Source organism: Tupaia chinensis, unplaced genomic scaffold (assembly GCF_000334495.1).
Source record: "Tupaia chinensis unplaced genomic scaffold, TupChi_1.0 Scaffold144682_1, whole genome shotgun sequence".
Classification (NCBI taxonomy): Eukaryota; Metazoa; Chordata; class Mammalia; order Scandentia; family Tupaiidae; genus Tupaia; species Tupaia belangeri.
Window position 1 is genome coordinate 2121173 of NW_006204543.1, and position 6639 is coordinate 2127811.

Consider the following 6639-nt stretch of genomic DNA (forward strand, 5'->3'; position numbering starts at 1 on the left):
TGAGACCAAGGGCAGCCGGTGGCAGCGGGAGACCCTGAGGAGGGCGTTGTCCTTTCCTGTCTCACCATCACTCATGAAGGAAGTAAATTAAGTTTAAAGTTTAAGGAGCTACAAGTGGGGCCGGTCCCTTTTAACGGTCACGCCCTACCTTGAGGGGTGCAGGACACACGGTCTAACCCACTGGGGCGTCAGGGCAGCACCCGTGTGGGGCTGTGGGGCTCTCAGTTCCCTGGTGAGCCAGGGCGCCAGGGCCGTCAGACCGCGGGGGCAGGGGCAGCAACCTGTCTGACCTCTGCGTTTCAGTCATAAGACGACAGGACTTGGCTACATCAGCTCTAATGTCCTCCGACAGAACTCCGTGACCCCGAGGCCAGGCGTGGGCCTGCTGCACGCCTGCACCGGAACGCGACGATCCCCACGGGTGGCTCCCAGGCACGCAGCACCAGTGAACTTCCGAGTCTCGGAAGAGAACATCTTCCCTATTTTTTGACACAGGAGGACTTCTGAGGAAAACTAAAACACAGGGAGTGACTTCTTTGTATGACGCTCAGCTGATCTCATGACTTCGGGAACCTTAAAACGTGGCGGTGACTTGACTGAGTCAGCAAATTATCAGGCTTGGGACTTTACGCTCAAAGGGAACTTGTACACGGACTACTTACATTTAGTTTTCAGTGCTTTTCTTTTTCCCAAATCGAAGTAGAAATTGCTGAATTTTTAAAGAAATCTAGATCTTGGTTGTTTCTGTTCATTTAAAAGGAGGGGGAGGGCCCGTGAGCAGAAGACATCGTTGGGCCGACCGTAAATCCGTGCTCATCCAGTTCCCTGGGCGCATGGCCAGGAATCTCCCCTGATGGTCACTGTCGCTCCCTGCGGGGTCCCTTCTCATGTACACAGTGTGTGGCTCCCTGCGGGGTCACTCATGCACACAGTGTGTGGCTCCCTGCGGGGTCCCTTCTCATGCACACAGTGTGTGGCTCCCTGCGGGATTCCTTCTCATGCACACAGTGTGTGGCTCCCTGCGGGGTCCCTTCTCATGCATACAGTGTGTGGCTCCCTGCGGGGGCCCCTCTCATGCACACCCTGCGGGGTCCCTTCTCATGCACAGTGTGTGGCTCCCTGCGGGGTCCCTTCTCATGCACACAGTGTGTGGGCTCTTCAACGAGCTCGCAGAAAATGCATGCCATGAAGAAACTGCATCAGTTTCAAAAACGTTTTGCACTAAAGTAAACTCGGACCCCGGTTCCGCTTTCCTCGGATAAGCTGACTCTCGCAGCCGGCGTGGAGGGCCATGGTAGCGGGGAACCTTGAGTTGGTGAGAGGGTAACCTGGGCAGTGCATCCGCCCAGAGTCGGCCAGTGCCCTGAGGAAGGCTGCCACGGGGCAGCGCGGTGGAGCTGGCAGGCACCGGGGAAGGAGGCCCAGCTGCCGAGACACTGGGCCCCACTGCGGGGACACACGGGAGGCCTCGGCTCTGCTCCGGCACGCCCTAACCGTCAGGCGTTGTGGCGCACCTGTGACCTAGCGACTCGGGAAGCTGAGGCCGGAGGAGCGTGGGTTTGTGGCCAGCTCAGGCAGCAGAGCAAGGCTGTCTAAAGGGAGCCAGGCCTGGTGGCACGCCCCTGGGTGGTCCAGGCAGGAGGCTGAGGCGGGAGGACTGCGGCACGGCAAGGCAGAGCTTTCTAGGTATGGTGCTTTCCCCACGGCGAGTGACATGCACACACACGCACTCGCACGTCCATCCGAAGCCGGGAGCTGTGCCCCCAGGACCAGTCCTCCCACCATGGTGGGGAGTGATCCAGACCACCCTCCTCCCCACACCCGGAGCTCAGGCCCTGGGGGTGGAGGCCAGCTGGCAGAGCCCAGGCTGGGGCGGGGTCTCACACCATCTTGGGAGGAGCCCACCCAAGAACCCAGCTGAGCCCAGGTGACAGGAGGGAGGACGAAAGGGCCCCGTCCTGAGGGCTCCCCCGAGCCCGAGCAGTTGCACCGGCGTCAGCTCCGCCCCGGGCTTCCCAGGAGCCTCGTCCACTGTAACCTGCGGAGTCTGCTCCACAGTGCAGCCCCTCGTCCCCTGAGACATTGCTGCTGCTCAGGAGTGTATGGGGCCGACAGGTGGCGTGGTGGAGAAGGCACTAGGCTCCCGCATGGCTGACTGAGGTTTGAGTCCTGGACCTGGTGACTTGCTTACTCTCTCCCTCTCTCTCTCTCTCATCAAATTAAGGAACGAATAAAGTTAAATAAATAATTCTTTAAAAAAAAATAGAGTTACCACATGTCCTCCATCACTTTCCTCTCTAGACCTTCCTCGCGGCTTGCCCCTTCCTACGGGCAGTGGGAGTGGAGCATGGCCACCCACGAGCCCTTACGGGGCCCTCCCTCCACTGCTGCCACCAGCACAGCCCGGGACTCTGCCCGGAGCATGGCCGTATCCACCCTGACCCGCCCCGGGGTCCTGTCCCCCCTGCCCCGCCCCGGGGTCCTGTCCCCCCTGACCCGCCCCAGGGTCCTGTCCACCCTGACCCACCCTGGGGTCCTGTCCACCCTGACCCACCGCGGGGTCCTGTGCCCTGGATGCACTCGGCCAGCACAGGTGGCCCAGGAGGGCCTTGGAGTGGGGGACGACCACCAACAGCAGCCAAAGGGAAGGAGGGGATCCCTGCCATCTCTCTGGGGCCACAGCAGGTGCGGAGGGCATCACCGGGGAACTGGGTGGAGACTGTACCCCAAGTGACTCCCAGGCGGGGCCTGCCTCTTCCCGGGAGCTGAGAGCCAGTCCGGGGCTGGCCCTGGCACCAGAGCACACGGACACCCCTGGCCTGGGCTCCTGTTTGTTCGTGGGGTCTGAAGGGCTGGCACTGTCCCCCGGGACCTCAGGCCCCTTCGGGAGCACAGAGGAGTACCCCCAGCTGTGGGACCATGGAAGGCCAGTCAGTGCCCTGAGAGTCCCCGTGGCGGGTCCCAGCACCCCACACCTCCTCCTCCCCGCTGCTGTGAGCAGAATGCTGATGCAGGGCTGGGCTCAAGTACCCACTGTCACCCCACAAAGCAGGCCGCACACACCTCCTGACACCCATTTCTCACAGAGAAGTGTGCAGCTGTGATCGTGTGCACCAGAGCCCCTGTGGCCTCGAGCCCTCCCTGTACTGGCTCCCCGAGCTCAGGCCCTTCCCTTCCTGGCACCACTAACTGCCCATAGCCCCTCCAGCGAGGGCTTGCACTCTCGGACTCCCCCGCCAGGTCCCGACAGCTCCCCTCCTGCTTGTCAAGAGCTGCCAGACGGTGCCTACCCAGAGATGGAAACCACGGTTCAGCTCCTTCCCAACCCTGCCTGCTCGCTCGGAGGCACCTTCTGTTACCAGAAGAGAACCCAAGAACCAGGGTGTCCCCCAAGAGCTGGTTGCACCACCCCCACCCCTCCAGGGGCCTCCTCGGTGGCCGAGGCTGGACGGACGGCGACCTCGGGGCCTGAGGGAGGGCTGCAGCTGTGGAAGCCGCGGGCCTGCCGTCGCCACTGCAGAAAGCCACCTGCCCTCGGATCGCCCTGATCAGGAGTTAATTTTTAATGGGTGCGAAGCATGTCTCACACATAAGGATGTGTCAAGGAGGGTTTTAAATGAATTCTCACGCAGCAGTTCTCATAACCCACCTCCCTTTTCCTCACTAGACTAACACGCAGCATAGAAAGTCTTCCATGTGCAGGACATCGGCTCGACCTCACACGAGTGGCTACATGAGGAGCAGATGCGGTGCGCTGGCTGCTCGGCAGAGGACGGTCACCATCACGGCGCGTCCTGTAGCCTTTGAACCCTCCCCTTACGAGCTGCAGTGGGGTCCCCGCAGCTCAGTGACTCGACTACGGATCGCTGTGGAGGCATGGAGGAGCATGGCCCCCTCCCCCCGCCACACCCAGCAACCCTGGCCCACAGGCGCTGCGTGGAATCCTGCGTCCACTCCTTCCGAATCCACCCGGCCAATCCTGAGGCCGACCCTGCAGGGCCAGGGCTGCAGACTAAGGGCGAGGCAGAGGCAGAGCCCCTGCTGCCAGCAGCTGCCGACCTCCAGAGGACCCAGCGGGAAGGCGAGGGCAGCTCGTAGCTGGGAGCCCGAGCAGAGACGAGAGGGGCTGCCCCTACGCCAGCCGTGAAAGCTCAGCGTGCCGTACCAGGCCGGATGCTGCAGGCGCGTTCTGAAAGATGGAAGAATGGGATGATGCAGTCTGCCCTGGACACAGGCCCGTCTCAGAGAACCCTGCTGTGGAGGTGGCAATGGGGGGACCAGGATGGCAGGTGCAGACCTCAGCTCCCAGAGCTGCAGGTGGGGCTCCACCCTGCCCGGGCAGACTCTGGACATCTGTCTGTAAATCACCAAGCTGGGTGATCTGAAAACACAGGGGTTACTCAGCTTGTGGATGGGAGGCCGTGGCCCAGGCACATCTGGGGGTTCTGGAGCCCCCAGGCAGCAATCACGGGGCAGGGGGAGCAGAGCTCTGTGTCCGTCTGTGTCCCTCTTCCCTGGGACACAGGGACACAGGACCTCCCTCACCAGGACCAAGTGAGGGAGGCCCACCCTAATGACCTGCATCCCAAAGACCCCACCTTTCGACCACACAGTTGGATTAAGTTTTCACCCTCCTAACCCCGTTATAATGGCTGACCAAATTTCAACACATGAGTGGGATGCGGGGCTTTGAACCACAGCAGGCAGAGCCAGGGGCCCCCGCCAGCCCTCTGCACAACGCCTGCTACCAAGGACGCTCAGCAGATGTGGGTTCCCAGCTCTGTCCCCATGCCTGGGGACACTGCAGCATGAACCAAGAACAGGGACAACCAGCAAAGGCTTCCACGCCCAGGCAAGATGGGACTGGGGTGACAGGAAGGATGGCAGAGTACCTGGGGATAGCTCTGGGTGAGGGGGTGGAACGGGGCCGAGGCCTCGGAAGGGTCCGTCTGGGAGCGTGCAGCTCTTGGGGAGAAAAGAGCAAACAGGGGGAGGGAAATTCTTTTTGGGGGGGCGAAAAGCCATAAACTGGGCTCTGCAAATCCGAAGCCAAACGCACTGCGCTCGGCGGACAGAAGAGGGCGCCGCCTCACGGGCTCCTGTGCCAAAGGCAGGACAGATGGGCTCAGGGGTCGGAGAAAAGCCAGCGCAGAGGAGCGGGCGTGGTGTCGCGCATCCCCCAGGGAAATGCCCCTCTAAGCTCCACCGGACAGGAGGAACCCGCCAGCCCACTGGCGACATCAACTACAAACGCGCTCGAGCCAGCAAACGCCCTCAAGTGGACATGGGGACAGAAAACAGACGGGCCATCGGGGAGAGCTGAAGGCGGCCTGACCCCGAGGGGCAGCTGCTCGGTCCTCTCAGGACGAGGGCCGACGCCCACAGGCACCTCTCCGCGGGGACGACAGACACATGCTGTCTCCTGCCCGGGCCGAGTCGGAACTACGGGAGGGCAGGAACCAACGAGCAGCCAGCAAACAGGGTTGGTGACCCGCAAACAGGGTTGGCGCTGGACTCCCACAGAGGCAGTGGGGCAGCGACCCGAGGAAGAGGATAAGCCCAGGCGCACTGGCAGGAGCGGAGGTGGGCCGCCCAGTGCACAGGTCGAGGTTCTACGAGGACATTGGATTCCGAGGAAGAGGATAAGCCCAGACGCACTGGCAGGAGCGGAGGTGGGCCGCCCAGTGCACAGGTCGAGCACCGAGACCCGGCACGGCCGCCGGTCAGAATCCCAGCCCTGGCCGCTTGAGAAACGCACCGGGCGCATACAGGCGTGCGCAAGTCCTGGGGGGAGGAGAATCGGAACGTCCCAGCGTGACCACGCCCTGCCAGGGCTCACGCTCTCACGCCCTCTCCCACTCCTCCAGACACACCTGCTCTCTGGCAATTAAAAAAACAGACCGACCGATCTTTCAAAAGCACATGAAAGTAAAACAAGATTGGGACCAGCAGATGACAAAATGGCTATGTCGCTGGACTCCCACAGAGTTGACTGCGGTTCGCGTCCCGGACCCGGTGGCTTAAACTCACCCTGGGCGCGTGTGCGTGCGTGCCCAAGATCCTGAGAGGAGAATGGAGGAGGGAATGCGGCATGGCCATCCCCCCGGGAAGTAATTTCTTGCTTTCTATTTCTCTCTCCCTCCTCCCCCCCTCCCTCCCTCTCTCCAGTGAGTGCACATACCCTAAAGCAAAAATCTCTCTTAAAAAAATAAAATGAAAATGAAAACAAACAAACAAACAAAAAACAAGAATGGAATATTTTCTTAAAAATAAAAAAAGTAAAAGAAGATATAAACCTCATATGTAAACCCAGTCAAGCTATCTTTAAAGTATCAGGACTCTAGAAAAATAATTTTCAATATATGAAAACAAGAAATCAGGACCCGTCAGCCCTTTCTGGGAAGTCTTCTAGAGCAAGAAAATCCCTTTTGTAGAAAGCCGGAGAATAAGCCTTTCATACTCTGTGGGCCGTACGGTCTCTGGTACTCAACCCCGAGACGCTGCGCGACAGCAGTGACGAGGACAGTGCCCGTGCTCCGGGGACACCGCACCCGTGGAGCAGGCTGGGGGGCAGCCAGCACTCAGACCACAGTCAGAAATGATGCTTGTGTTCGAGAATTAGCTCCGCAGTCATCCCTG

The 6639-nt window shown here is 60.6% G+C and overlaps 1 protein-coding gene across 1 annotated transcript in view; it reads right to left on the reverse strand.

Moving 5' to 3' along the window:
• OCA2 (OCA2 melanosomal transmembrane protein) overlaps window positions 1-6639 on the reverse strand; it is a 99879-nt gene that overhangs the window by 40342 nt on the left and 52898 nt on the right. The gene's annotated exons all lie outside the window — the stretch shown is intronic.